The sequence below is a fragment of the Rhinatrema bivittatum genome, chromosome 3 (assembly GCF_901001135.1).
Source record: "Rhinatrema bivittatum chromosome 3, aRhiBiv1.1, whole genome shotgun sequence".
Taxonomy (NCBI): Eukaryota; Metazoa; Chordata; class Amphibia; order Gymnophiona; family Rhinatrematidae; genus Rhinatrema; species Rhinatrema bivittatum.
The window spans coordinates 186,694,806-186,716,748 of NC_042617.1; the positions used below are offsets into that span (position 1 = coordinate 186,694,806).

Here is a 21,943-nt window from a genome sequence, read left to right on the forward strand (position 1 = left end):
AAATTTGGATTTTCAGAAGGCGTTTGACAAAGTCCCGCATGAGAGGCTTCTAAGAAAACTAAAAAGTCATGGGATGGCCTTTTGTGGATTGCAAGCTGGTTAAAAGACAAGAAATAGAGAGTAGGATTAAATGATAAGTTTTCACAGTGGAAAAAGGTAAACAGTGGAATGCCTCATGGATCTATACTTGGACTGGTGCTTTTTAATATGACAAGTGAGGTGATCAAATTTGCGGATGACACAAAATTATGTAGAGTAGTTACATCTGAAGTGGATTGTGATGAATTGCAGGAGGACCTTGCAAGATGTTATGCCTGTCGGTCGCAGACGGCTGTGACCGCGAGTACTCATTGCTTGCTCTACACTCCTGCTCTCCCCACATCTGCTTGCTGCACAGGCCTGCCTGCATCGTTGCGTTCCTCGGGCCTCCTCGTGGAGGCATGGATGCCGCTACTTCCTACTCCAGTGTTGGGCCCTCCTAGGCGCGCGCGCGTCACAAGTCCTGCCTTTGAAGCCACTTCGGCGGGAACCTCGGGGGCGTCCACTTTTGATGTCATCGGTCTCCTGTACTTAAGCTCCATCTTCGCCCTCAGCAAGCCTACTTGGCAACAAGTTCCGTACGAATCCTACGCCTGCCTCTTATTGTTTGGGTAATTGCCAGGTTCTTGTGGCCTGGTTTGGTCTCTGTTGGAAACAGGATGCTGGGCTTGATGGACCCTTGGTCTGACCCAGCATGGCAGTTTCTTATGTTGTTATAGTGGCCAAAATGAAGGGCAACATCTCCAGTCAGGGGCACCAGGTGGAGGAGTCGGAATCTTATTTGGATGAGCAGTCCTCTGACCTGATTCGCTGCAGGGAGGCATAAAAAGAGCTAAAGCAGACCAGTGATGACCTTTCAGCATGCCTAGGTCTCGACGGGTGAATCTGAGATTCAGGGGAGTTTCAGAGGAATCTAGTATTTGTTCTGAAGTGCTGAGGTTGGATGGAGAAACTGAGATGGCGCCTGTGATTAAACTGGAAAGAGCCCACAGCTCCTTGGAGCAGCCTTTAATAATGGGATGTCATCGCCTGCTTTCACAGTTTTGTGTTGAAGGAAAAAGTGGCAAAAGTGGCTAGGAAAGCTGGCCACTAATGTGGAATGGCAATAAGATTGAGATATACCAAGATTTGGCCCTGACCACTATTTGCAAAAGGAGGAAATTTCAGGACATAGTTACGCAGCTTGGCAATTCCCTTTCGGCTTGAGCTTCACAATCAGCGGCGTGACCTCTTGAGTGAAAACTGTGCAAGAGGTGGCAGATATGAGAGCAGCTGTCTTGGAGACTCTGCAACATGAGGCTGTGGCTAGGGTGCAGGAAGGTGACCAAGTGCGTTGAGAAACTCGAAGACGGCAATGAGTGAGCAAAGGTGGCAGAGGGTTGTGGCACCAGTCGGGCAGTTCATCTTCCTCAAAAGAGGCCCTGAGCTGAACAGTGTGGCTCAGTGTAGTCCTTTGACATGTTATACTGATCCGCATAGTGTTAGCTTAACACTTTTTCTGAGATCTGTTGGGTTTTTACTATTCTGGTGACGGAGGGGGCTTGGTTTATTTTAGCTTTCTTATAATTTGATATAGCTAAGGATTTGGGAAGGGGGATGGAAGGTGCTGCCTTGCATGATGGCTTCCCTTCTCCAAGTTCAGGCGGTTTGCAAAGAGGGTCAGTGGACAAGATGTGGGAAGGGGAGGGGGATGGAGTGGAGATAATGTGATTTTGTTGAAGATTGGAGACTGTATGGAGGATCATGGTGATATGTGTGGTTGGTGGGAAGTTGCGAGAGTTACCGAGAGGGTTTTAGCTAAGGTTAGGAGATGGTCTATTACACAATGGTGGGGGCCTTGAAAGTGATTTCTATAAACACTAAGGGCTTAGATTCTCTAGACAAAATGAGATTGTTTTTTTTGTGAAATGTCAGCGCTCAGAGTCAAAGCTAATGTGATATTTTGTCAGGAAACCATCTGTCTAAACGCAAGGAGAATATGCTGTGAGATAAAGCCTTCTCACAACAATATATATTTTCGGCGACTAAAGACAGCAAGTACTGTGGGGTGGATATATTATTTTCTCAATCCCTCATTGTAGATGTGCGGACAGTGCCGAGAGACATAGAGGCTAGATATATTTTGTTAAGGTTCTCATAGCTGATGATCTGTATACAATGCTTAACTTGTATGCTACCAATTCCAAACAAGGACCTTTTTTAGATAATATTTTAAAGCTGTTAGAGACATGGGCAGAGGGACATCTTATCATTGGGGGTGATTTCAATATAATGAGGTATTCCTACTTAGATAATACAGGTTCGGGGGCTGGAGCATGAAAAAACATAGGCAGTCTTTTAACAATTTAATAGTGGACCAAGGTCTGGTTGATATTTGGAGACTGAGGAATCCAACGGTTCAGAATTTCACATTCTTCTCACACACCATAAGTCATATTTATGTTTGGATTATTTTTTAATAGATAAAGTACTAGGGGGCCACATAGAAGAGGCTGATTTGGGGAACATCATTTGGTATGACCATGCTCCATTATGGGTATCTTTGAAAACAGATTGTAGGGATGAAGGGGTGAGATACTGGCAGTTAAACGATAGACTATTAGATGATAAGACTTTACTGAATCTCTTGCAGATGGCATACGAGAATACTTATCTATTGATATGGATTAGATAACATCTGGTACTCTCTGGGTGTGTCTGAAAGCAGTGACTAGGGGGCTGATTTCACATGTTTCATTCCTTGAAAAGGAAGGGGAAAGGAATAGGCTCCTGCCTATACAAAAGATTGCTAAGCTTGAATTGAGCCATAAGAAGTCACTGGTGCCTCATAAGCTGCAGAAACTGGAAGATGCTAGCAAGGAATTGCATGAACTAGATCTGGCTAAAATAGCTTTTCATTTGGATTTGCTTAAACATTGGCACTTTGAGTTTGGTAATAAGGTGGGATGAGGCTGAAGGGAAAGTCCATTCAAAATTCATATCATCAAAATAAAAGATCTGATGAGTAAGTTTCTGGACTCCACAGGGGACATAAGCAAAAGATTCACACAGTTTTATGAAGAACTATATACCTCAGATGCACACATTGTTTTGGACATGCGTCCATAACCCCTGATGCAAAACGGGGGTTAGTTCATCCAAAACATGCGTCCAATAGAGCGCATAGGTAATAGCACTCATCACATGTAAATTCATGTTGATGAGGCTAGTACCTATTTCCCCACCCCCCCCCAGATGCAAAGAAATAATGTGCACCCGATGCATACATTTTAACTCGCAAAAATTAACACCTGCCCAGAGCAGGTGTTAATGCTTGAAGAGCCCAAAAACATTACAGAAAGCAGGAGTTAAATGTTAATGTCTGTTTTAATAATAAACTGTGGCCTGTATTTCCAATTCATGCTTCTTGTATGCATTCAGTTTATGTCTTGGATTTTATTCACTGTCGGGCTGATTCAGTAAAGTCCGTGGGAGAGCGGGCGAACATAGGCCACTCTCCTGTGCACGCGATTCAGTATGCTAATTAGGCCCAGTGGTAAAACCAGGTAAAAGGAGGCGCTAGGGACACTAGCGCATCCCTAGCGCCTCCTTTTGGACTGGAGCGGCGGCTGTCAGCGGGTTTGACAGCCGACGCTCAATTTTGCCAGCATCGGTTCTTGAGCCCGCTGACAGCCACAAGCTCGGAAACCGGACGCCGGCAAAATTGAGCATCCGGTTTTCGACCCGACAGCCACGGGCCGACTTCAAATTTTCTTTTTTTTTTTACTTTTGGAAAGTTTCGGGACCTCCGACTTAATATCGCCATGATATTAAGTCTGAGGATGCACAGAAAAGCAGTTTTTACTGCTTTTCTGTGCACTTTCCTGGTGCCCGAAGAAATTAACGTCTACCTTTGGGTAGGTGCTAATTTCTGAAAGCAAAATGTGCGGCTTGGCTGCACATTTTGTTTTCTGAATCGCGCGGGAATACCTAATAGGACCATCAACATGCATTTGCATGTTGCAGGTGCATTTTCCCTTACCCCTTATTCAGTAAGGGGCCGAAAATGCGCGTCCAATGGCGGGTTAACAGTGCGCTCCATCGGAGCGCACTGTATTGGGGGGCATAGCTAGACCAGGCAGGCGTTTGTTGTGGCTTCCACTCTTAATAGTAATGATAATTCATAAGGGAAACAGCTTGTGAAACAGTTTTACTGTACAGTTAGAAATCATGAAATACAAAAAGTTAACAAAAAATGTATAAAAAGCTGATTCCAGGTAAACCAAAAATAAAGTAACCTAGATCTTCAAAGAAAACGTTTGGACAGTATTTTAGCTTGAAAGACCTTCTAGTGTGTCATACTGAAAAGAAACAACTTTATGTGCAGGTGGAAGTAGAGGAAGAGGAAGGTTTCTGAGAACTGCTTCTGTTAAGAAGTAGTCAAAATATGTGATCTTAATGTTTCTTTTTCAGTTGCTCATATGGTTTGTCAAAGTGCTGCAGTTGTATTTTGTATTAATTACTTTTTTTGTGAGTGTTGCGAGTAGCTTTAACAGTTTCTTTGCTCAGTTGTTAAAGAGCATGACCAAGACTTTGTTAACATGAGAGAGAGAGAGAGAGAATGCTTCTAATTCAATTTGCCATTCCAGCTGACTGTGAAATGTGCCATGAATGTATAGGACCGTGAAGAAGGGCTCATACAGGTGATCGATACTGTGATTTTGGTAAGCTTCGATACATTTAAGTCAAAGAAAAAGAAATAGGTTAGGCACTGCTAGCTAAGGGCATTTCATAAATATTTTACAGGGTCAAGCGGCATTTTATGGAAAGAGTCCCTAGGAGAGTCAAATGATAAAAGGAAGAATTCAGTGGTTTTCAAATTCAGATTTTTGGAGGTGGGGAGGGGTGTATTTTTTTTTTTCATGTTATCCACAATGCATGCTTACCTGTATTTTGTCTATGAGCTGCATTACTTTTCATGTTTTGGGTGTTCTGAAACCAGAATTGTTGGTAGTACCTGAGAGACAGAGTTGAGAAGCACTACTTTAAATTGGATTCTAAAGACAGTGGAAAGAGGTTAGGACAGAGAATCTGCATCTGTTATAACTGGGAACATAATTGCCATGCTGGATCAAACTAAGGTCTATGGAGCCCAGCAGATCCCATAAAGTAGATCTAATTCCTGTTACTTACTCCCAGGGATGACAGTAGCTTTCATTAGCCTACCTGGTTAATGGATTGGACGTTTCTTCCAGGAACTTGTCCAATCCTCTCTTAAACTTCTCTATGCTTGTCACCTTGATCATGTCCTCTGGCAACAGATTCCACATCTTGATAGTACACTGAGTGAAAAAAGTAGAAAAATTCTATGATCTGTTTTGAATCTGCTGGTGGTTAGTTTCATGGAGTTTTCCTTTGTTTTAGTATTATTTGAAAAGGTAAATAACCGTTTTTTATTTACCTGTTCTACTCCACTTATGATTTTATAAATTTCTGTCATGTCCTCTCTCAGCCATCTCTTTTCCAAGCTGAACTGCACACACCATAGCTCAATAAAGAGGCAATATATTTCCTGTTTTATTCTCCATTCCTTTTCAGATCATTCCTAACATTCTATTTGCTTTTTTTTGACTGTTGCCGTGCACTGAACAGAGGATTTCAATGCATTGTTCAGAAGGACACCAAGGTTCTTTTACTGTGGTTGGGATTATTTTTTTCTATGTGCATCTATTTGCACTTTTCCACATTAAATTTCATCTGCCATTCTATTCCTAATCTCCTAGTATTACAAGGTCCTTCTACAGTTCCTCACAGTCCACTGCTGTTTTAACAACTTTGAATAATTTTGTGTCATCTGCAAATTGGCATGTTGACTGTGTATGTTGGTCGGGCACCTTGATTTACTGTGCAGTGATTAAAAAAATGCACAGCCTTAAAAGGAAGGTTTCACAAGAATCTTTTTTATTTCTCATGTTCCATTGAGCTTGGTTGGCCTCTAAAAGGGATGTCTGTTTTGTCATGGTATTTCTCACATTTTGCTGCATTTCATGTAGTGCTTCTGACCAGGATATTGACAGTAATTTACGTACTTTGAAGACGCACCAAATACAATTGAAACTATAGTAAATCCACAAAAGAGACAGCTACTGTAGATATGCAAAAAAGATCCAGGCAGTTTAACCTCCCAAGATGATTCTCAAAATGAAAGCTGTCTCTCAACTATCAAGTTTGTAGCTTAGGATATGTGTTGGACTCTTAAGTCCATTGGAAGCCCAGGTCCTACTAGTGGCTAAATCGGCTTTCTTTTAATTGTGCCAACTACACCATCTCTGTCTTTATTTATTTTGGTAACCCTGCCTTTGCCACAGTCATCTAAGCTTGCGTGGTTTCCCACTTGGATTACTACAACTCACTTGACAATGAGGTCCTGAAAATCTAAGTCAGCGCCTGCAACTCATTCAAAATGTAGTGGCTCAAATGCAAATAAATTTAAAAGGAATACTCCTAAGATCATTGTACTGGCTTCTGATATCTCATCAAACCAAATTTAAAAGGTTGGTATTAGTCTTTAAGACCCCAAAAGGATCTGCTTTGCATTACCTCAGCAGTTGCCTCACCACTATATATACACCTTTCTGCTGTGTGATTGTTGTTGCGCTTGGAGGTGGACCCTTGTCCTGGAACAGGGTAGGATGGCTCCCTGGTCGGGCCCAGGAAGCACCTGCCACCGGGTGGTGGAGCACAGGAGGAGAGAGAGGCTAGCTGGAGCTTCACCACTGGAACACTGGATGGGGCGCGCAACAATTGTCACAAGTCCATCTAGTTGCGTCAACATTGATTACGTACGTTTTTTGTGAACCACCTAGAAATAGTGATAGGCGGTCAAGAAATATTTTAAATAAATAAACATCTAAAGACCGTCAACTCACAATTATCAGAAAATAAATAACTTCATGATCCATTCCAACCCTATGGAATGCCCTACCTTATCAGCCTAGCACCTAACTTACTAATTTTTAGAAAACTGGCTCTTTGAGGCAACTTTATTCCAGAAATGCAGCATAACTTGCCTCACATAAAGCACCCCTGCCCCAACTATCTGAAATGTAGGAAATCTGCTCCCAGGCATTCTAAACACAGGATCCCTGCGACCCATCATCCTATGCTGCTACCTATTGTGCCTATCAAGATGGGCTCCAGGACCTCTGGAAGAGTTTATGATACGAAGCCAAATGATTGCTAGTCACTTTAAATACTGGGTCACTATTTCCTCTCTTCTTGTGCTATTATGCATGGTATCTTATGTCAAGTGTTACCCAATTATATGTTCTAAATGTTTGTACTTTGTAGCTATTATCTACTGTGCCTTATTGAATGCACTTAAATGAGGATCTTAGCGTGTAGTAATGTGCTTTGAGCTCTGCTACTTGGGAAAAGCATGAAATAAATAAATGATGATGATGTCAGTTTGAAGACAGTCTGTCAGGATTAGCATAGACTAATCTGTATAGTATCTCAGTATTTCTTAATTTTGGAGGTTTTTCACCCATTAGAAAGCAACCAAAATTATCAATTTCTAAAATGTAAGCATTTTTTGTATCGGTTACTGAACTCAAACACTTATGCTACATGTACATGACATTCCTATATGTATCGCCTCTAGCTCTGTGTGGTGCATAATTGGAACTTAAACTTTTACAAAATGTTCACACTTCTTTCCCCATTTCAATGCTCATTCAATGTTTGATCATTTTCTGACATCTCAACAAAAAGAAATATCTAAGTAAAAGATGTGAAATCAAGGTTAGGTATTTTTTTTATATCTTTCATTATATGAAAACTCTCCTTTAAGAATGGAGATGAAGTCTCCAAAAGTAGGGTGACAATCTGACTAATTTTGTCATACATCCAAATTGGTTTGGTGAATTTATTAAGGTCTATTTGATTCATTATTCCTGAAAGTTACTTTGTAAACCTGTTTCTTTTTTAACTTTATAGGAGTGTCTGTTTTATAGCAATGATCTGGCTATTATGTAGGATGGAAAAATAATCTCTTCCTATATCTTTGTTACTAAGGGTGTCTTTAAATCGTGGTGAAGGTTCCCATTTACCAAAGGTTGTAATACCTCCTCAAGGCCTTATTTACTTTAAATTCCAATATTTAAATTGGACTCACACACACATATATTTCTGAAATCTGCTAACAAATAATATATGGATGCATCTTGGAATGCATCATGCCATGGTCTACATTTAAGTGCATACAATAAGACATAGTAGATAATAGCTACATTCAGCGTGCAAACATTTAGAACCTATAACTGGGCAAGAGTTGAAATAAGGGAGCATGTGTAATAGCAAAAAAATTAGTAGAGAAATGAAGATAACCAACCTGCAAATTACCGAGAGGAAAAATATAAGGAGATGTTTTGAAAATGTCAATATTGTCCAAAAAATGGTGTTTTATTGACTGATGTACAGAGAAACAGAGAAACATGATGGCAGAAAAGACTATATGGCTATGTAGGTCTGCCCATCCACCCAATTAATTCAGCTTTATCTCATGTTTATCTCAGCATGTTTATCTCATGCTTTCTTGAATTCAGATGCTCTTTTTGTCTCCATCACCTTTATGGGGAGGATATTCCATGCATCCTCTATCCTCTCTGTAGAAATATTTCCTTAGATTATTCCTGAGACTCCCTGCTTTCGCCCTCATCCCATGACTTTTCTAGAGCTGCCTTTCTGTTGAAAGAGGCTTGCCTCCACTTCAAGGAAAACTTGGAGGTATTTAAATGTCTCTTATCTCCCTTGTCTCTTCTTTCCTTTAGGGTATACATGATTAAATCTTTGTCTGTCTCCAGTGCTTTAGAATGAAAATCACTGACCATTTTAGTAGCCACTCTCTGGATAGACTGCATCCTATTTATATTGTTTTGAAGCTGTGGTCTCCAGAATTGTACACAGTATTCCAAGTGAGGTCTCAGCAGGCACCTATATGGGGGCAATGCTACCTCCCTTTTTCTGCTGACCATTCCTCTCCCTATGCAGTGAAATATCTTTCTGGCTTCTGCTGTTTTATCCACCTGTTTGACCACCTTAAGGTCATAGGATATGATCACCCTCCAGATCCCGCTTTTCTATCATACTTAAAAGAATTTCACTCCTATACTGTATCTCTCCCTTGGGTTTCTGCACCCCAAATGCATAATTCGGCATTTTTAATTTTAGCTGTCAGACCCGAGAACATTCCTTGTATGCAATCTTTAAAGAAGTTTTCCAAAACTACAAAAAGCAAGTAACATGCCCCTGACACAAGCTATGTTTTGCAAATTATTTCAAGGGAGTTAACAGATATCTGTAAAATAAATATATAAATAGCGAAGACTAATAAGTAATACAACGTCAAGAAAATATCAAGTTGTCTTCTTTGTGGCATTAATATCGGTAGTTTTGTTTCTGTAGGCCAATATAGTTTTTCGTCCTGCAGATTTTATTGTAGATTTTCCTCTGTAATTTTTGTTGGTGCTTAAAAGCTTTTTAACTTCCCTAATCTTGAGTATCACATTCTCTTTTATTCTATTGGCAGTAATACTATATTGACAGACCTTTTTCATGTTCTGATTTGTCCGATATTCTGGAGACTTTATTGGATATGATCAGTCATGTGACTTTTTGGCACCTTCTTTTCAACTTTTCGATATTCCTCTGTTTTCCTCTGTGTGGTTTAAGGGCTTCTTCCATGTTACCTTGAGTATTTGTATAAGTTTAAATGTAACTCATCTCTTTTATATTGTATTATTTTATGCTATATTACTTAAGTATCCTCGCTAATCTGTTTATATCTTTATTTTCTTTATAGATATCTGTAACTCCCTTGAAACAGAGTTTGCAAAACATAGCTCATGTTGGGGACTGTTTAACTTGTTCTGTGGTTTTTGAAAATAATTTGTAAGTATTTTACTGTTTTAGGGTCAATGTGATTAAAACTTTATTAAATACAGTTTGCCCATACATCAGTAAAGAAAATGTGAATGCACAGTCTATAGGTTTGCATAAAATAAGTTTATATTAATAGTGCATCTATCCCAATATGCACTTGACTTGCACATATATATATATATATATATATATATATATATATATATATATATATATATATATATATATATATGCTGAGGTCTTCTTTGGCAAGTAAGTTTCAAAACTAGAAAAGAAAAATTGTCACACCAAAGAAAATGAAGTTAAGTTTTGGATTCTCAATTGGTTTGGTAAAATCTGAAGTATCCAACAATTTTTAAATGACTTGTGAGTACATTTACATACCCAGCTAACCATTTTGTATTTTTATAATTTACAATGAAGTAGTTAAAAAATATTATTTTGTTTCTCTGGCATGAATTCATACAGGTGAATTTTAAAAGGCCGGTGCACACCAAAACCCATATACGAATAAGTTGGGCCAGTGCACACCAAGCAGATTTTAAAAGCCAGCTGGATACATGTGTTTCTCCCACTACGCACACAAACAAAAAATTCAAAAAAGGGGTGTGGGAGTGGTCTGGACGGGGCATGAGCTTTCCTGGATTTCACATTGAAATTAGCGCATACATACCTATGTGCACAGGTATGTGCCTGGGTCCCCTGCCGTGTAACTTTATAAGTTATAAAATAAAGACAAATAGATTTGCAGGGTTTTAAGGGTCGGGGCTAATGGGGGAGAAACAAGGCTCTTAAACTAGGGGGCTTTGGAAGTCCTAATCCTTACCCAGGTGAACTGGGAAATAACTGGGGAAACTGCTAATGGCGTCAGCACGCATATGTTTTTAAATCCCCCCACTTGCACAGTAGAAGCAGCCTTTGCGCGCATAGGTGCATGCGCACTTAGGGATAGATTTTCAAATGTATGCGCGGGCGTATGTGTGCGCGCGCTACTCGGTGCGTACGCATGTACGCCCGATTTTATAACATGCCCAGCCCCGCCCCTGGACCGCCCCTTTAGTAAAGCCCCGGGACTTAGTCGCATCCTGGGGCTTTATGCGTGTCGCCGAGGCTTTATAAAATAAGCCTTGCGCGTAGAGCTTTTAAAATCCGGCACTTAATTTGTATTTATTTATTTACAATTATTTCTATACCGCCTATACAATAATGTGAGACCTAAGCTGTTTACAAATAAATATTAAGAAATACAATAAAATAAGGCAGTAAAAGTTTAAAAATAAGTCATGTATAGCAAGGTAATGTATAAAAAGTCAAAAGGTTAAAGCAAATTAAGAACAATTATTATTATTATTATTTATTATTTATTGTTTTTGTTATACCGAGTTTCATGATAGGCATCACATCAACCCGGTTTACAAATAACAAGGAGTGCAAAGCATAACGTAACGTAAAAAACAATATTTTCAATAAGAACCTTGAACTTTAAATACAGTGAATCAGAAAAAGGGAGAGGGAAAGTTACAAAAAACAAGGAAAATAAACTTGGGATGGAAGGGGAGAAATTGAACAGCACAATATTTACATTTCAGCCTATTGATACATTAGAATAGCAAGTGAAAAAATAAGACTGTGAAACGGTACATAGGTAATCAAATGAATAAATATGACAGTTGTGAATGGTAATAGTATGATAAATATTCAGCAGGAATTAGTGAGAGAGGGTTTGAGGTTGGTTGATTCGTGTTTACATTCCATTATTGCATACGAGTTAGTGCTAGTGAGAGGAGGTTTTATTCAAGGCTTGGAAATGCTTTTTTGAAAAGCCAAGTTTTTAGTCTTTTCCTAAATGTTAAAGAGCATGGCTCTTGTCTCAAATCAGGTGGGATCGAGTTCCAGAGAGCTGGACCTGCTGATGAGAAGGCTCTGAGACTCAAGGATTTATGTTGGTAGGTTTTGGCCTTTGGAATTTGGAGTGACTCTTTGTAGTGTTCCCTGATAGGCCTGGCGGAGGTGAATTTTTTAAGTGGTATTTGTAGGTCAAGTAGCGTGTGTTGGTTGATAGTTTTGTATATGATGTTAATGGTTTTGTACATGATTCTATAGTGGATCGGAAGCCAATGGAGGTTTTTGAGAATAGGTGAAATGTGGTCAGTTTTCCTGGAATTTGTAAGGACTCTGGCTGCAGAGTTCTGAACCATTTGTAAAGGTTTGGTGTAAGAAGCTGGGAGGCCTAATAGTAATGAGTTGCAATAATCTAGTTTGGAAAAGATTATTGCTTGCAAGATTGTTCTGAAGTCCTGAGTGTGAAACAGCGGTTTTATTCTTTTCAGGATATGTAATTTGTAGAAGCAATCTTTGGTGGTTTGGTTAATGAATGTTTTGAGGTTGAGACGATTGTCTAGGATGGCTCCTAAGTCTCTTACGTGGGTTGTTTGAAGGAGTGTGGGTGGTTTAGGAAGTGTGTTATTGTTTTCCGGTGATATGAGCAGGAATTCTGTTTTCGAAGCATTGAGTACAAGGTTTAGACTGTTGAGGAGAAGTTTAATTTCTAATAGGCAACTGTCCCAGTATTCCATTGTTTTTGAGATTGATTCTTTTATAGGAATTACGATCTGTACGTCGTCTGCAAAAAGGAAATGTTTCAGGCTTAATTTTGTAAGTAGTTGGCAGAGTGGTAGCAGGTAGACATTGAAAAGGGTGGGTGAAAGTGATGATCCTTGCGGCACTCCTCTATTAGAAGGGTGGTATTGGGATTCTTTATTATGAATTTTGACTCTGTATCCTCTGTTTTCTAGAAATGTTTTGAACCAGTTTAGTGTGGCACCTGTTAAACCAATGTTTGCCAGCTGTTTTAGAAGAAGGGCGTGGTTGACGGTGTCAAAGGCCGCTGAGAAGTCAAGGAGGATTAGTAAATATGCTTGGCCTTTATCAATACCAGAGAGTAGGTAGTCCATGAGTGAAATTAGTAGCGTTTCGGTGCTTGCGGCTTTGCGAAAACCATATTGGTTTGGGGACAGAATACTGTGGTCCTCTAGGTAGTTGGATAGTTGGGTGTTTACCAGTTTTTCCATGATTTTAGCTATAAATGGTAGGTTGGAAATAGGGCGGAAGTTGTTGGGATCACATGCATTTAGATTTGTTTTTTTTAGCAGTGGCTTGATTGAGGCAGTTTTTAGGTCATCTGGGTAGATGCCATGTGATAAGGAGCAGTTTATAATATCTGCTAGGGTTTTTGCTATTGTGTCCGGGATAAGAAGAAGCATTTTGGTAGGGATTTGATCAAATGGGTGTGATGACGGTTTCATTCTTTTTAATACATTTTGTATCTCTGTGATTGTGATGGGTTCAAAGGCATTAAGCTGGATGTCTTTATTTTGGGGAAGATATGTGTTATCTGGAGACGTAGTGTTTGGAATCAGCTGATTAAGGAGATCCGATATTTTTTTGTTAAAATGAAGAGCCAATTCATCTGCTTTAGTCTGGGCTTGTTCGGGTGGTATATCTGGAGTGATAGGTTTAGTGAGGCTGGAAACGAAGGTGAATAGAGCTTTTGAGTCAAAGCTGAGATGATGGAGCTTTCGGGCATAGTAGTCTCTTTTGATTTTCAACGTGGTACTTTTGTAAAGATTAATACTTAGAATGGGTGTGAGTGTAATACTTAGAATGGGTGTGAGTGTAAAACGTGAAGGAGAGAGGGTCATGGATTTGTAGAGGTTGAGCTATGCGCACACGTGCACGTTTTCAGGCTATTTATAACATGCATGTGCGTATGTTATAAAATGGCGGTGTCCCTGGGTGCGGCCTGTTGAGCGTCTGCACATGTGCGCCTGTGTAAAACTTATCGTCATATTCAGTAAGGGGCAGATTTTAAAAGGTTGCGCGCGTGCGTACATGTGCGCACGCACATGCACGCGCACGTGTACACCAGATTTTATAAGTTGCGCGCGCAAGTTATAAAATCCAGGGTCATCGCGCGCAAGGGGGTGCACAGTTGTGCACCTTGCATGCGCCGAGCCGCTCAGCCTTCCCCTGTTTCCTCCCAGGCCAAAATCGGAGCGGCCTGAGAGGGAACTTCCCTTCCCCTAATCTGACCTTCCCACCCCTTCCCCTAACCTTTCCCCCCAGCCCTACTCTTTCCCCCCAGCCCTACTCTAACCCCCCCCCCCCCCAAATTTTTGTTGTATATTTTGCGCCTGCCGGCCAATTGCCAGCACACAATCTCTGACACAGCAGCAAATGCCCACTGTGCCAGGAGCCACTGACCCCGCCCCCACCCTACCACCGGACTGCCCTGGATTGCCCACGCCCTTCCCCCTCCCCTCCCCTTTTTTGCAAGCCCCGGGACTTACGTGCGTCCCAGGACTTTATGCGTGCCGCCGGGCCTTTTGAAAATAGGCCCAGCGCGCGTAACCTTTTGAAAATCCGGCCCTAAATTTACAACTAGCTGTAACTTGTCACTTTAATATGTTAAATACTGTTCCATCTTCATTACAATCATGTTAATAGCTCACGTAAATACATGCTCTTGTTATTCAGGATCGTATTATGCATGAATGCTTTCTAAACTAGAGCTGTAATGGAAATCACATTCTTCAGACTCTAGACTAAAAAGATCATGTTTCTCAGTTTCTAGAAGTTACAGAAATAGTTTAACATTTTTTTTCTTCATTATTTCCTCCACTTGCATGTATGGGCAAGCAATGGCCCATGAGCCACATCCGGACCAATCAGCATTTTTGTCCAGCCCATGAGCTTCATTGTTTTAAAATAATCAATGGCTAAAAATTATAAAATAAAGAAGTCAAATTATCTTTCTATAAATAGACAGATACATAGCCAGTAATATACAGGATTTTTTATGTATTTATTTATTTAACATTTTTATTCCCTTCACATGAAAGGAGTATTGTTGTCAAAAACATAACCGTTTAGCAACATCCCACTTGAGTTGTATTGTGAAGTGCACACAATTGAGCTAGAGCATCCATCTAAATAATCCAGAATAAATCATAATTTTAAACGTTTGTTCTGTCCATTACTGTTCTTGTTGTGGCTGTGGGCTACTACTAAATCCATGTACATCATTTATACTTTAATAGATCATGATACATAATTCATCCCATCGCATTCTTGCCCAGTGAAGGTATCAGGGGCTTTAGTGCAATTACATTTCAAAAAGATTCAGCTGCCGATTATCCACACAGAGTGAATCAAAGGGAAATGTTCATAGGCAGCACTGCAGTATGTAATAAAGATACATGCTGCCTCAATCCTAAATAAGAGCAGTGGATTTTGATGTTATATTTCTGTGGAATAGTTAAGAGGAGATGGTTGTATATATTAATAATTTTGTTAATAGTGTACAGAAATAAAGGATAAGAAACAAAAAATAATATACCTTTTTATTAGACTAATTTTATATATTTCATGGTTGGCTTTCGAGCGTTAACACCCCGTCCCTCTGGTCCAAACGGAATAAGCAGGTCAGAGTATGCCTCTGCTTTGCCTGTATACCATGGCTAATCTCAGCACCTGTCTGACACCACTCTGCTTTGTTGCTGCTGCTTCAGCTAAAAATAATAATGTTAAAACCATTGGAAAAGCCATGGGAATCAGGTACCCTGGCAATTCCTGCTTTGCAACTCTGTGGAGCTGGATTCCATGTGCATTTGCCAGAAGCATACACACTGGGTATGATATAGGTAATTACAATAGTTGACTGCATTGCAGAAGGCTTAGGTTTCTTTTTCCTCAACAGTGTAACTCAGCATGCCACAGAGTTGATATAATCAAGGAAGGTTGGAGTACTATTGTTGAAATGGTGTCCCCCACGATGGTATTAGAGCACCACTGGAAACTTTACTGTTGGAGGAAACATCCAGTCATTTTATAGCAATAGATAGGCATGGTGGAAAAAGACCATGAAAACCATTTGGAAAGTGAACACCTAGGGGCGGATTTTAAAAGGGTTACGCGCATAAGTTACGCGCGTAACACTTAAAAAAAAAAACCTGCGCACGCCGAGCCTATTTTGCATAAGCTCGGCGGCGCAAGCAAGCCCCGGGACGCGTGTAAGTCCTGGGGCTTTGCTAGGGGGGGGGGGGGTGTTCCAGGGGGCGTGGCCGAGGCCTCTGGACCAGCCCCCGGGTTGGGTGATGGCGCGCCAGCGGGCCAACAGCGCGCGCGAGTTACGCCTGCCTCGAGCAGGCGTAACTTTTGCGATAAAGGTAGGGGGGTTTAGATAGGGTTGGGGAGTGGGTTAGGTAGCAGAAGGGAGGGGAAGGTGGGGGAGGCGGAGGGAACGTGCAGCGCACGCAGGGCTCGACATGCGCAAGGTGCACAAATGTGCACTCCCTTGTGCGCGCCGACCACGGATTTTAAAAGATACGCGCGGCTACGCGCATATCTATTGAAATCCGGCGTACTTTTGTTTGCGCCTGGTGCGTGAACAAAAGTACGCGCTCGCGCTTTTTTTTAAAATGTACCCCCTAATGTATTTATTTATTTATACAGCTTAGATTCCGCAGCTTCCCAATGGACTATTAGTTCAGTGCGGATTACATATAGCATTCATAAAACTTGTACATATGTAAACATAATAAAACATATTAAAACAAACAATAAAACACATATTCACACAGTACCAAATGTGACACAATGGCATGTTTTCCCTTCCTCATTCCCTTCCAAATGAACCCGGATGCCCTGCAATGGTATTTCCTGACATTTATTGTAGATCCAGGATATTGATTTTTAGCGAAAGTGGTTCATTACTTTCAGAGTCCTTAATTGCAGACAAACAGACAGGCGCACTAAGCAGTAACAGTAGGAGAAGCGTACCTAGAAATGGGGAAATGGAGCCTGGGTACTCTTTCTCTAAAATATTTTTATAGACACAGTAAGAGGTTCTTTGAGCAACAAGGTTAGTTAATCTTATTTCAACAGCATCTTTCTCTCTGTGCTTTGTCTGCAACAATTACTGCTTTATCTCTCTTGGGAATACACACATGCTCAGAGCATGTGTTTGTCTTTGCTGATTGTGGAATTTTATTACTAGAAGTGGCAAGCTTAGGATAATATTTTCACTACTCCATTTTCATTATCTCAGTTATTGCACTAGTGGAACCATAGAGGATCTGCAACAAATTTTTGTTTGCAGCTCTTAAGATCTGGGACAGAACTGCAATTAGCTACTAGGATCCACAGACTATTAGTGAATTTATAGCCCATGAAGATCAGGAGAAAACAAGATGCTGTTTTCTTTCCCTGGGTTTGGTATCTGAAACTCAACAATACGGGTTTGATGAAGCAGTGAGCAGTTGCTCTTGATGTTTTGCTAAGACCAGGGCGATTTTCAGAAAATGAGCTGAAATGGGTCACTGCAGACCTTCTTGTTTAGTGATTTTTTTTTAAGAAGAATTTTGAGTTGTTGGCCCTTATGTTGAAAACTTCACTAAAGGTTTTATGCAGAATCTTTTTGACAGACTGTCAAAACATAGAAGGGTTTTCATCTAAAGCTATAGCATGACTGCCCCCTATTTTGCAAGCTTGGTAGTTTCTATGGGAAATAGATGAAAGTTTACAGTCAGAGCACTAAGCTCTGTGGAAGGTAAACCTTTTAATTTGATTAATATTCAGAAAAAATGTGCAAGTTCTTGTAAATATTTGCCAGAGGTATAAATTGGAGTGCTTTTTTTTAATGTAAATCAAACTCACCAATTCAGTAGCATTTTGCAGTTTTCAAAGAAAACATGGGGTGTTTGCAGTAGAAAAGAAAAGGGTGAATTTAGCTGGTTTCCACATTTTTCATGGACACACTTCCCCACTAAATTCTATGGTAAAGGAATTGGAAGAAGTAGACTTTTATCCATAAATCTATTTCTCTTCAAAGATTAAAAAGTCTAGTGGCTGCTGCAGATAATTTCTCCACTCCTCTTCCAGAGTGTTGCTGTGTAAAAGGAGAGCTTAAGTATGGTATTTTTTTGGTTTTTTTTTATTTAAAAATTTTATTAGGTTATTACTTCGAATACATCGAAAATAACATAGGAAATCCAAAGAAACATCACAATATACATTGCAAAATTACAAATAAATTTAGGTTATCTAGCCCACATCAAGGAGGAGAAAGAGAAGCAAGTTGATCATGCATATTTTCTATTCAGCAACCTAAATTAGAAACAGCACATTTCAATTATGAATCAGAGTTTTATCCCTTAAGAAACGTTCCAAATGTAAAGGGTCTGTAAATATAAACTTATTATTTTGAAACATTATCTGACATTTACATGGGAACTTCCTGGAGTTTAAGTATGTTTAGAGGGATGGGGGGAAGAGACTTGGGTATTGTGGAGGATTTGGAGACCTGGGGAGAAGGGGGGATGTGTTTAGAGAGAGGAGAGATGGATCGAGTGGGCATTGTATTTGGCCCATTGTGCATGCGGTACTGTTTGTTGTGAGGCCAGAATTCTCCTGTTATTTCCCCCCCCCCTACTCCATTAAGCTCAGCTAATTTCAGTGAAGTTGCAGACTGACATAGATGAATTCACCAAGGGCAGGATTTTAAAAGGGTTACGCGCATAAGGTACGCGCGTAACCCTTTTAAAATGCCCCTGCGTGCGCTGAGCCTATTTTGCATAGGCTCGGCAGCACGTGCAAGCCCCGGGATGCGCGTAAGTCCTGGGTCTTGCAAAAAGGGGCGGTCGGGGGCGTGGCCAGGGGATGTAGTGTCGCGCCTGGTGCGCGAACAAAAGTATGCGTGCGCGTAGATTTATAAAATCTAACCCCAAATGCTCATGAGAGTGGTGAGGGGAAGGTGGTGGGTGATGTTACTGACTGCCAGAGGAAGTACAGGTTATTGCAGGTGCCACTGCTATGCGTAGTAATTCTGTCCTTTATTACTAGTTTAACTGGTATGACTGCGACTAGCATCACCTGTACCCAAACCAGTTCCACTGCCACCACTATTAGAGAAATATTTTCCTCCCTCTAAGTCTTCAGCACCTGAATCCAACTTGGAATGCAGCAACATTTACCCGTCAAAGTAACATGCCTGGAAAAGAAACAGTGAGGAAAAGTTTTCTTTCTAGCCCTTTGCAAGTCTAGTGATCCATCCACTGATGCTGGTGTCTGACTCGCTGCTGGAAGAACACAACTGATGTTCTGTCCCACAAAACTTTTATAATATGTCTGCATGAACTTGGAGAGCGCGCTCTATTAGAAAATGAAATAAATATCTACAAAGATCCAGATGCACTATGCATTTTTCCCATCTACACAAACAGGCCGATGCAATATAGTGCGCTCGGCTGAGCATACTGTTTAACACGCGCTTGGACGCATGTTTTGGATGCACATCCAAAAACCCTTATGCAATAAGGGGATTAGTGCTTCTAAAACACACGTCCTAACCAGTGCGTAGCTAATAGCGCTCATTGGGGTAGAATTTTAAACGTGCGCGCAGGCGTACATGTGCACGCACTACCTGAAATCGGAGCGGCCTCGGAGGGAACTTCCCTACCCTCCCACCCCACCTTCCCTCCCCTTGCCCTACCCCCCCCCCTACCTTTTCCTTGTTTTTTCTTTTGATTTGAAATTTACTTCAGCCCTGGGATTGAAGTAAGTTGCACGCGCCAGCCAACTCCCGGCACGCTAACGCCAGCACAGCAGCAAATGGCTGCTGTGCCGAGAGCCTCTGACCCTGCCCCACTTAGCAGCAGACTGTGGCATCAGGCACGCACTGCAATTGCAACAACAGTGTTCTGCCTTGTTCCCTTTTCAAACCAACAACTAGACTCAAACAATTCTACAAAATTGAAGATCTTCCCTACATACAGTATTTAGGAGAAATGGGAAAACAAAATTGTTGAGAATTATTTCAAGACATGTTACAAAATATGTTTTTCTTTGTGCATACAGCAAACATTTTAGAGTAAATTTTCAAAGGGGTTATATGCTGAAAAGTAGCAAATACACATGTAAGTAGCCTGTATTCACATACATGCTATTTATAGACATTGAATTATGCGTGCATTTTTAATTGCTCATACACATTTATCTGTGCAAAAAAAGTGGTGGTCTGGGGTGTTCCGGAGCGGGGCCAAGCGGTATATGTGGAAGTTGCTATTTTATAAGAGAGATGTGTGTACACATTATCGTATTTGCACAATTTTACACCTACTAATTGACTAGCACAGTTGAAATTGGACTTGTCTGTTGTCTGCAGTTTTTGGGTGGCAGTTCTGGGGGTACTGGTGGGGTTTCAGGATGAAGTGCAAAAGGATCTAGGTGAATTGAAGATAGGCTGGGTGAACTGGCAGAGGTATTGGCGAACTGGTGATTTCAAGTACACGTGCAAGAAAGTATTTTCAAAACGGTATGTGCAGATAAACTATAAAATACTTGTTTTTATGTGCGTAAAATATATGCATATACTGTATGTTTATAACATACATAGGAAAAGTAAGTGCTTTCATTGCTTTAGAAATATATGCGCGTTCTGCAACATACCTGCGTACTTTTGGAGCATAAGTACATGATAATTTATAAACTCTGCAGCTCCCGCGACACAGTTATAAAATACTAAGATAAATCTCTGCACATGCACTTACACGTGCACATGCAGTAATGTGAACAGATTTCAATGTTAGGCTCTAATCTTTGTGTTGTCTGCTTTGTAGTTTGATCTTCAGAGGAAAAAAAACCATTATTAGTAAATGAGTGAATGTTAATATTTTATTAGCTGCAGGCTGTTTTCTCCTGCAGCTAACAAAATATTAGCAAGATATTTTGGAAAAAGGTATAGACAAATATGTTAGGAATTTTACTGCAACGGAACGCGTCTGACAGATTGGAGCCTGGAAATTGGCATGAAAAATCCCAGTAACATAGCACAATGGGTCTGTGTGCATGCAAACATTCATAAAAGAAGATTAACTCTTCAAATAGCAGCATACTGCTTGCTGAACTTAATTCTGCTTTCTGTTGATTTAATTATGCAACTTTAATATGTTAAAGTTAGGAGTAGGATATTCTGCAGTATTTATGAGACTAGACAGTAAGTTTGAAACAGTCATGTGGGCGCACATATATGCAGGTGTGCTGGCTTGTGCCAAAGGACACAGCCATATTATAACATGCGTGTATATGTGCGTATGGTATAAAATAGGCTGTACCCTTGTACATGTGTGCATAATTTTATATGGACATGTGCATCAAATGCGCATCTACCACATAAGTGGAGGTATTTTAATAGATATGTGCGCCGATGCAATTACCAGTTTCCCCAATTCATTCCCAGTTTACCTAGGTAAAGGATAGGACTTCCTGAACCCCTAGTTAATTAGCCTCCCTTTTACCCTGTTAGCCCCTACCCTTAAAACTCCATCTGGCTAGCCTTGTTTTTTTGTTTTAGGAGTTATATGCCATCCATAGCAGAAGTAAAGTTATGTGATAGAAGACCCCGGTGTGTGCTTGTGCGCTGGCCCAACGTCTGCATGTATCTCCCTGTTTTGGCACGCGCCGGACTTTTAAAATTTACCCCATAATGTCCTAGCAGTCAAGTATGCTGCCAGCACTGGTCACTCACTGTTCAGCATTCTGTTCCCTGTCATGCCATTTATATGTAGCCGACAGAGCATTAGCCTTGTATCATTTCACAAATGCAAAATTTATACGGGATATCAATAGGTATTGACCAGAACCCAATAATAATCATGCAGCTTTCATTCTCCTTTGTGCCCCATCATCCATAACCCCTGTGATTTCTTACATTCACATTTTTGCAAGGTTTTTTTTATTTTGTTATATTATTTAATACATCAATCTAATTAGAGAGAGAGAGAGAGAGATGAAAACAAAACCTAATAGAGGCACTAGGTTCAGTATCCTTTAAATGTTCTTTTCTGTTGGTTCTGGTTATCAGATTTTCTCTTGTCTAAAAAAAAAAAAAAAGCCTTTGAAAAATTAAGCCTTTAGTCTCTTTCAT

General features: G+C 40.4%; 1 protein-coding gene and 1 long non-coding RNA gene across 3 annotated transcripts in view; one reads left to right on the top strand and one right to left on the bottom strand.

The window, feature by feature from the left end:
* The window catches only part of UTRN (utrophin), a 1,458,479-nt gene that overhangs the window by 982,964 nt on the left and 453,572 nt on the right, over nt 1-21,943 (top strand). The gene's annotated exons all lie outside the window — the stretch shown is intronic.
* Nucleotides 4,965-5,587, bottom strand: LOC115087179. Its single transcript, XR_003855452.1, has 3 exons — nt 5,480-5,587; nt 5,245-5,360; nt 4,965-5,035 (listed from the first exon to the last, which is right to left on the bottom strand). It is a non-coding gene; the product is annotated as an uncharacterized LOC115087179 (long non-coding RNA).